General features: G+C 35.5%; 1 long non-coding RNA gene across 1 annotated transcript; it reads right to left on the minus strand.

The window, feature by feature from the left end:
* Positions 1-674: 674 nt before the first annotated feature.
* LOC136039291 (uncharacterized) lies at positions 675-3,893 on the minus strand. Its single transcript, XR_010620416.1, has 2 exons — positions 3,757-3,893; positions 675-866 (listed from the first exon to the last, which is right to left on the minus strand). It is a non-coding gene; the product is annotated as an uncharacterized LOC136039291 (long non-coding RNA).
* Positions 3,894-8,696: the final 4,803 nt, after the last annotated feature.

Raw genomic sequence — 8,696 nt, forward strand, 5'->3', positions numbered from 1 at the left:
AGAGGGAGGCCTTGAATAGATTGGATTGGAGGAGGAGTGCGCGTAGCTGTGTTGGCCTCAGGCGGCTTGGTGCTGCGGTGAGTTATTAGTAGTAGTAGTAGTAGTAGATAAATAATTCAAAATAGCATAGCCTGATTGGTCAAAAATATTCTCCAGGTAAATCGATTAGCCTAACCAATAATTTTAAGTGTTTGATTTTGTTGAACTTTAATAATAAACATATTAATGCATAGCTTAGATTTTTTGCTGTTAAGATATAAATGTTTCATTTTAAATTGGAACAAGTGGTTAGGGTAATATTCTTACGTAGTTTTAATTATTCAGCCACTTCTTTTACAGAGTTTACTGACAATTAATGGCAGTTTCTATCTTTTGCCACAGCAGCCACGAAACATAATGCATCATACATAACACTTAATGAATTTTTTTGGCCCATTTCTGGTGATTTTATACACGTTCTTAATTTTTAGATTTGGCATTAAGTGCAAAAATTGTACACAAGCATTGAACATATTTTGGATTAAAAATCAGTTCCCCTGTCTTCTAAGATGTATTACGCCTCTTCTAAAGGAAACATATTAATAAAATTAATAATTAGATTCTTTATTTTATACTCTTTTTCCATGTAAGACTATTGCTAGCTTAATGATTACAAACTGGAAAAAAATCCAGAGTCTTAAAAAAAGCATTTAATTACGTTGATTTAACATACAACATTGCAGCGCATTAAGCTTTCTATTAGTAAATACAAATAAATTTTGCACTGCTTTGGCAGACATTAAAAATAAAATCTTTTCACTCGGGAAGATCAACACTTCAATAAACTTGAGACAGCAGATGATGAATTACCGCGCGTCATCTTAGTTCTAAAAAAAAAGACAAACAATTATAAATATCGACGGCTCTTCATATCGATGCTTATAAACACGCAGCAGGAAGTTATATATTTTGTCTAACTAACCAGAAATGTAACAGTAACAATGGAATTACGCCTCTTCTAAAGGAAACATATTAATAAAATTAGTAACATTAAATTCCTAATTTTATGCTCCTTTTCAATACAATACTCGTTACCCGACAGTGCAACACAATCCCCCCCCCCTAATGATCCCATATATAGCCTTGATAACATATTTATCCATAAACTGAATCTAATTATCCTTTATAATTTCTTTTATAGAAAATGTTTTTCTGCAGTTTTGATTCTATCTTCACCTGGGACTGAGAGCAATATTGTCCAAAATATTATTTGAAATGATATTAAAAGTGGATGATAATGGAAGGAAGCAGAACAATCTGATTATAAGAAAAATGCTGCATATTATATAATAAGAATTTCAATGTTCTAGTAGTTTCTTTTAGTTTGTATATATTCCAAGGGGGGGCCATCATGAGCGGGGGTGGGTTGCATTGTCAGTTAACAACTATTATATTGAAAACGAGTATAAGATAAGGAATCTAATGTTACTACGTTTATTTTATTACGAAGCTTCCTTCAGAAGAGCCTTAATTCTATACTGTTACCAATAAAACTTACAACTTCAACAATAACAATATCAATGTCATTCAATAGTAGATGTAGAATTACCCCGGATCATCTTAGTTCTGAACATAATATATGGAATTACAATTATAGATGGCTCTTCACATCGATCCTGCATTATATACGAAATATAGAAGAACCTAAAGCTATTGAGAAAAAAAAAAAAAAAAAAAAAAAACAATGGCTTCAACACCAACTGGTTACTATTATTTTTTTGACTCAGCTTTTCTGAAGAGTTTGCATAGCGGGTCATGAATAAATCATTATCATTACAGCAAACAACAGGGCGTAAAAACGTCCCATTATTAGTCCTAGTTTCTATGAATAGAAACTGGCACTAGCGCCCGAGCAAAAACTAGCGCCATCTAGCATTTGTTATTTTTTTGAATTTTTTCAAGCTTCTTAAATATAATTTTTCTTAGAAACTGGAGATCAGACACTTGTTAATGCAGTAATTTAGCCAGCTACACTGGTTAAACTAATATTGATTTATTATTACACTGAAAAATGCCAAGAAACTTTAAAAGTTAGATGGCATTAATGTATTTCTTTTTTGTCGACATGCCAAGAAACCAAGATACTTTAAAAGTAGATGGTATTGCAAAAGGAACGCGAAAACAAAGGCTCTCTGACTCTGAAGTTTGCTGCAGATAATATGTAGATGTTCAGAGGGCTTCAAGTTACACTCCACAAAGTTAAGAAAATTGAAAAATAAGATTCGGGTTTTTTTTATTCTCAAGATTAAAAACAAAGAAAATGAAATGGCAAACTAAACTACTTGTCGATTTGGTATCCGACGAATTCAATACTTGTTTGCAAGGCGCGTCTGCCTCCAATTTTTTTTTAAGTTTCCATGAATACTGCCTGCTAAAAGCAAGTTTATTCAGTGTATTTAATAATTAAAAAAGTCTGAAATTAAAAATGTACCAGTAATAAAAAAAAGTCTGAAATTCAAAGCTTTTATCAACGAAAAACTACTCTAAACTAACAGATAAAAAAGGGCAAGAATTGAAAAACACAAAGGTTATACAACAGCAAACGAAAAACAAAATTTAGGTGAGAGAAAGAGATATAAGAGGTTTATATAGATATTAAAGGTTATTAATAGAGGTTATTAGAGGTTATATAAGAGATTTTGTTTTGTTTCTCATTTAGTTTTGGATACCATTAATTCAAATCAGTAATGTAAACTGCTCCATATTTACCGAACTCTATATTGTAGCAAGTATGAATAAACACACAAAAAAAGTATGGCTATGCATCATTCCCTAATAAAACGAAGAAAGTAGGGAACAAACTGTAACAAGCCTTTCTAAATAAAACAGGCCTCGAGTATAAGGCATAAAATATTAGAGGTAAGCTTATAACAATTCATTAGCAGAAGAAGAAGAACCAAAAGCTATTGAAAAAACAAACAAAAAAACAATGCCTTCAACACCAACCGGTTACCATTTTTTTTTTTTTTGACTCGGCTTTTCTGAAGAGTTTGCATAGCGGGTCATGGATAAATCATTATCATTACAGCAAACAATAGGGTATAAAAACGTCCCATTAATTGACCATATTCAGGTTCATGGCAATCGTATGGATTTCTGTCTTTCTAGTCCTTCAATTAATCACCATTATCACTTATTCCACAGCTTTCACTGTCAACTTTGGTCCTTTGAGCAGTAAGAAAAGGAAACTCTTATATATAATTGCATATTTAATGGTTCAGTTCAAAGATTATGAATAGAAACTGGCACTAGTGCCCGACAAAAACCAGCCCCATTTACCGTTTGGCATTTTTTTGAATTTTTTCAAGCTTCTTAAATATAATTTTTCTTAGAAACTGGAGATCAGACACTTGTTAATGCAGTAATTTAGCCAGCTACACTGGTTAAACTAATATTGATTTATTATTACACTGAAAAATGCCAAGAAACTTTAAAAGTTAGATGGCATTAATGTATTTCTTTTTTGTCGACATGCCAAGAAACCAAGATACTTTAAAAGTTAGATGGTATTGCAAAAGGAACGCAAAAACAAATTCTCTCTGACTCGGAAGTTTGCTACAGATAATATGTAGATGTTCAGATGGCTTCAAGTTACTACACAAAGTTAAGAAAAGTTGAAGAATAAGATTCATTTTTTTTTCATTCTTAAGATTAAAAACAAAGGAAATAAAATGGCAAACTAAACTAGTTCATTTTAATAGAAAACAAGCAACATACCTTGATATATCTTTGGCGCTAGTGGTCGACTTGTTTGTCTCTTTTACTAAGGTCTTGCAGGACGCTAATTTTGTTTCAAGAGCCTAAAAATAATTCCTTACTTAAAAAAACTTATATAATAAAAAATTAAGTTTTATAAAGTGAAACTTCAATTCCAAACTTAGGTATGCACAGTCAGCAATCAAACAAGCGAAAATATTAACACCATCTTTAAAATAAAACGGCAAATAGTACACTAAAAAAGGAATACGGCATCAGACTTTGCGGTCCCTACCGGCGGTGCTGATATCCCTTTCTTGGCCCTTCAACCAGGATGTGCAACAGGGGGTTGGGGCCAACCATCCTGTGCTTTCGCACACCCTTCCTGTTTACCTTCCCCATATTTCTCCAGGTACCCATCTAGAGCTGGATCGACTCCGGCTGAGCTTACAGAGTCACGCCACTAACCCCCGTCCCAAACTAAATAACTGGGCACACTAGGATTCGAATTCTCGCCCTCTGAGACAAAGGATCCTAATCCAGCGCACATTTAATTTGCAAAACGCAAGTGAATGTCAATGAAGAGGGAGACAAGGAGGTAACGAATGAAATCGACAATATTTGACTCAGCTGCCCGAATGAAAACAGACGATATCAATTATTTATGGTCAGGTCGCACCGTTGCAAGGTGCTGTTTTAGCCATTTTGTGCCAAACTTAACTTGAAAATTAAAGTAAAAAAAATCTTGTTAAAAGTCTATCTTCGAGTTTATAGCTTTTTGGTAAGGTGCCATTTATACATACCTTCTTAAACCACGGACAATTCTCATCGAAAATCCTTAAAAGTCAAACTTAAGATGGCGGAAACATTTTTTTTTTTTTTTTTTTTACTACGCTAATAGTTCTCTGAGCGTTATTCGAACATGTATAGCCCAATAGCATCATATACAAAGCTTTAAATAAAAAAAAAAACTTAGAAAAAAATTCCTTGAAAATTTCCACTTCGGAGCTTGGTAAAAAAAATCGATATTTTTTTTTCTCACAAACTTCAAACTGCCTTTATTTATCGTCAGAATAGATGGTTCCCAACCGGTGGTACGCGTACCCCATGGGGTACGCTAAACCCTCGCAGGGGGTACGCGAAGGTCCCAAAATTAATTTAGTCTACATCTTTAAAACTTGTTTCTGACTCAGTTCCAACATTTCCCTCAAAATCAGATAACATAACCCATTGTACGTAATTTCAGACTCATTTTCAAAACTTTCGCTTTCAGTAACCCGCTAATTTTTCTCCATAGCCGTAAGGTCTCGATTTAAACTCAGCGGGTTCAGTATCTTGTCATCTGTTGAAACACGAAGTTCGTGAATTGTGGTTGCAAACAAAGATGGATAGATTCCTGATCAGGAATAACAAGAAGCCGAATGATGGTACCCAAAACTCTGAACCTGCTTCTAAGAAGAAGAAATATGAATAATCATCGGTCAAAGTGCGTCGATATTTGTCAGAATACCTAGGGCTCGGATTTAGTGCGACAAAGTCTGATCCAGTGAATGCACAGTGCGTTCTTTGTGGTCAAGTCTTGGCCAACAGTTCCATGAAACCTGCACATATGAACCGGCATCTCAGTACTGTGCACCCTTCTCATGTCGGTAAGCCCATAGAGTTTTTCAAGCGTAAACAAGAAGCATTCGCTAGTAACTGTTTGGAAATTGCAAAAGTGGCATCAGTTTCTTCAAAGGCTCTCCGGGCTTCGTATGCTGTTTCATATTTAGTTGCGAAACAGAAAAAACCGCACACCATCGCCGAATGTCTGATATTACCAGCACTAGTGAAAGTCAGTGAAATAATGTTTGACACGAAAACTGCTACTGCCCTTCAGTCTTTACCTGTGTCGAACAATACCATTTCAAGAAGGATAGAAGACATTGCAAGCGATATTGTCATGCAGGTTATTGAGCAAATAAAGTTGACGAAGATGTTTGCGTTACAGCTTGACGAAAGAACGGATTTGTCAGGTGAAGCCCAGGTGATCGTCTTTGTTCGATATCAAGATTGTTCTGACATAAGAGAAAATATTCTGTTTTGTCAAAACCTACAGTCAAGAACAACAGGAGAAGAACTATTCAAGGTGATTGACAAATTCTTCGCAGAAGGGGGCATCTTGTGGGACTGGTGTCTATCAGTTTGCAGTGATGGAGCTGCCACCCTAACAGGGAAGAATAATGGGCTCATGGCCTGGATAAGGAAGAAAAATCCAAAGGTGAAGTGGTTGCACTGCATCATTCACAGGCAAGCTCTTGCATCGAAAAGGATGAACGCACATCTGCACGAGACCCTCAACGAGGCTGTAAAAGTGATCAACTTCATCAAAGCCCGACCACTGAACTCAAGAATGTTCAAGTTGCTGTGCCAAGAGATGGGTTCAGAACATCAACATTTACTTCTGCACACAGAAGTTCGCTGGTTGTCTCGTGGGAAGATTTTAAACAGACTTTTCGAGCTTCGACAAGAAGTTCATATGTTTCTTCTGGAGCAAAAATCTGCATTCAGTTCACTTTTTGAAAACCAGGACTGGGTCTGCAGGCTGGCCTATCTTGCGGATATTTTCGACAAACTGAATGACTTGAATCTGTCAATGCAAGGTTTCCGGACGGACGAACTCTCCCTGAATTCGAAGATGTGTGCTTTCATCAAGAAATTGGAGTTCTGGCTTAAAAAGGTTCAAAGAAACAGCGTTAGTGTCTTCCCGACCCTTGACAAGTTTGCGGACGATAGTGAAATTGATAACCTCAACACAATCTGTGATTGTATTCGGGAGCATCTGACAAAGTTGCGAGATGAACTTGTGTCATATTTCCCATCGATTATGAACCAAGATAGAACGCAGGATTGGATCCAAAATCCATTTGTTGAAGACGTGACCTCAAGCTCCGGTCTTAGTGACAAGCTTACAGAGAATCTGATCGAACTTGCCAGTGATCGCGCCTTAGAACTGAAATTCCAAAATGTAACTGTTTCCCAGTTTTGGCTGGAGGTGAAAGGAGAATACAAGGAACTAAGTGAAATCGCCATGTCTGCTTTGTTACCATTCGGATCCACTTACCTTTGTGAAGTGTCATTTTCGGCAATGTCATTGATCAAAACCAAACACAGAAACAGACTGAGTATACAAAATGACCTTATAATTGCCGTTAGTGACATCGAGCCAAGATTTGATAATATTTTAGCAAAAAAGCAGCCTCAAGTTTCTCATTGATTTTGTACGTACATTTAAGCACCGTCATATTGGACAATAAATCTCGTGTTTTTGAAAATCTGATTTTAGTTAAGAAAAAAGTAAAACAACGATTCTCAAGAAAGAGGTACGCAAACTTTTTGGGCCTTGACTAGGGGTACGCGGACCGAAAAAGGTTGGGAACCACTGGAATAGACTATATAAGCTGCTTGGTCTTGAAAGCAACGACTCGGACAAACAAATTTAATAAAAAAAAAATGTAAAATTGCCCCACCCCCCCTAAGTAATTCAAACTTAGCAATTAGACAATTCACCCAGTCAAACTTAATGTATTAATTCATACATTAATTATGTAATTAATTATTATTATCATTAATTATAATCTTTTCGGTACTTGTTGGTTATTCAAAACACAGCCAAGATGTGAAGTTAGGTTAACCCAAATGAAAAAAAAAAATAATGATAAAATAATTTTTTAGAAACAAAATTTGGTAACCCTAGCCCAACCTATCCCAACCCTACCTAACATAACCTAGCCCCCCCTCTAATGTGCAAATAAATAGCCCAAGTTATACAAGTCCAATGCATTGCATCATACGCAACTTGTTACAGTAGCCATGAAACCGGTTTTCTGAGATTAAACCTAAGCGCAATTCTTGAATGTGTTTCTAATAACCTACAAATTCTATCTTTTCTTTTAATGCAAAAATTACTATCTTTTCATGAAATTATTTCTTTCAATCAAAATCATGAATTACATTCCTATCACCAACATATAATAGCTTCGTTTATAAATGCACAGTTTATCTTCTAAAGGCAATTCCAGGCGACACTTTTTTCAAACAGAAAATTTTCTTCCTAAAGCTATGAAATCATAACGGGAAATACTCCTCAGCTATATTTCCTATCAATTGATGAAAAAGAATTTTCATCATTGAGGATTTACGTGAGTATTCTCGGTTTTAAAAATCGTCTTATCAAAGCAGAAAATTTCAGTGGCAATCCATGCAGACTGTGCACCTAGTTTCTCCTCAGACAGTTGTATATTTATTTACAGTACATTTGTGGAGCAATCGCGAATTGGTAACTCAAATGTCCGCCTCTTACGTGTTCTTGAACGAAAAACCGCCATGAGCCCATTCATTACTATAATACAGAGCATTTTCAGTATGTTCCTGCAAACACTTCGTATTTGGAACTCTGTCAGATAACATTAAGAAGTGAATTAGGTGATCCTCTAGCAATAACAAAAGGTTTGGCTGTGATTACATGTCATTTTCGACCCATTCAACAACGAGATGGCTAACGGAAAAAATACATTGGTTTGTCCTGATATTTATTGCTATGTTACTACTCTTAAGCCACGACGCTGAAAACCTAATGAAGACTACTTCATAGATTTATCATCCAATGAGTTGTGGTGAAGAAATAATCAAACTCCCATCGCGACCGATGGGTTGTCCTTGAAAATTACCTACTACATAATTTGTTTAGACAAACATGTGTCTACTTAAATAGAACATTGGTGAGGGCTAGCAAAAATCTATCAAAATATGGAAGCTATATACGTTTCATGTTGATGACTCCAAAGTCCTAAAAGAAATTCATAGGTCTTGCAATGGGCTATGATTATAGATCGAACATTGATACTGATGGTGAACTCGCTTAGGCCGTGAGCAAGAAGTATCATTTAGTTGGTAAACTAAATCATGAAATATTTAATATA

The sequence above is a fragment of the Artemia franciscana genome, chromosome 19 (assembly GCF_032884065.1).
Source record: "Artemia franciscana chromosome 19, ASM3288406v1, whole genome shotgun sequence".
Taxonomy (NCBI): domain Eukaryota; kingdom Metazoa; phylum Arthropoda; class Branchiopoda; order Anostraca; family Artemiidae; genus Artemia; species Artemia franciscana.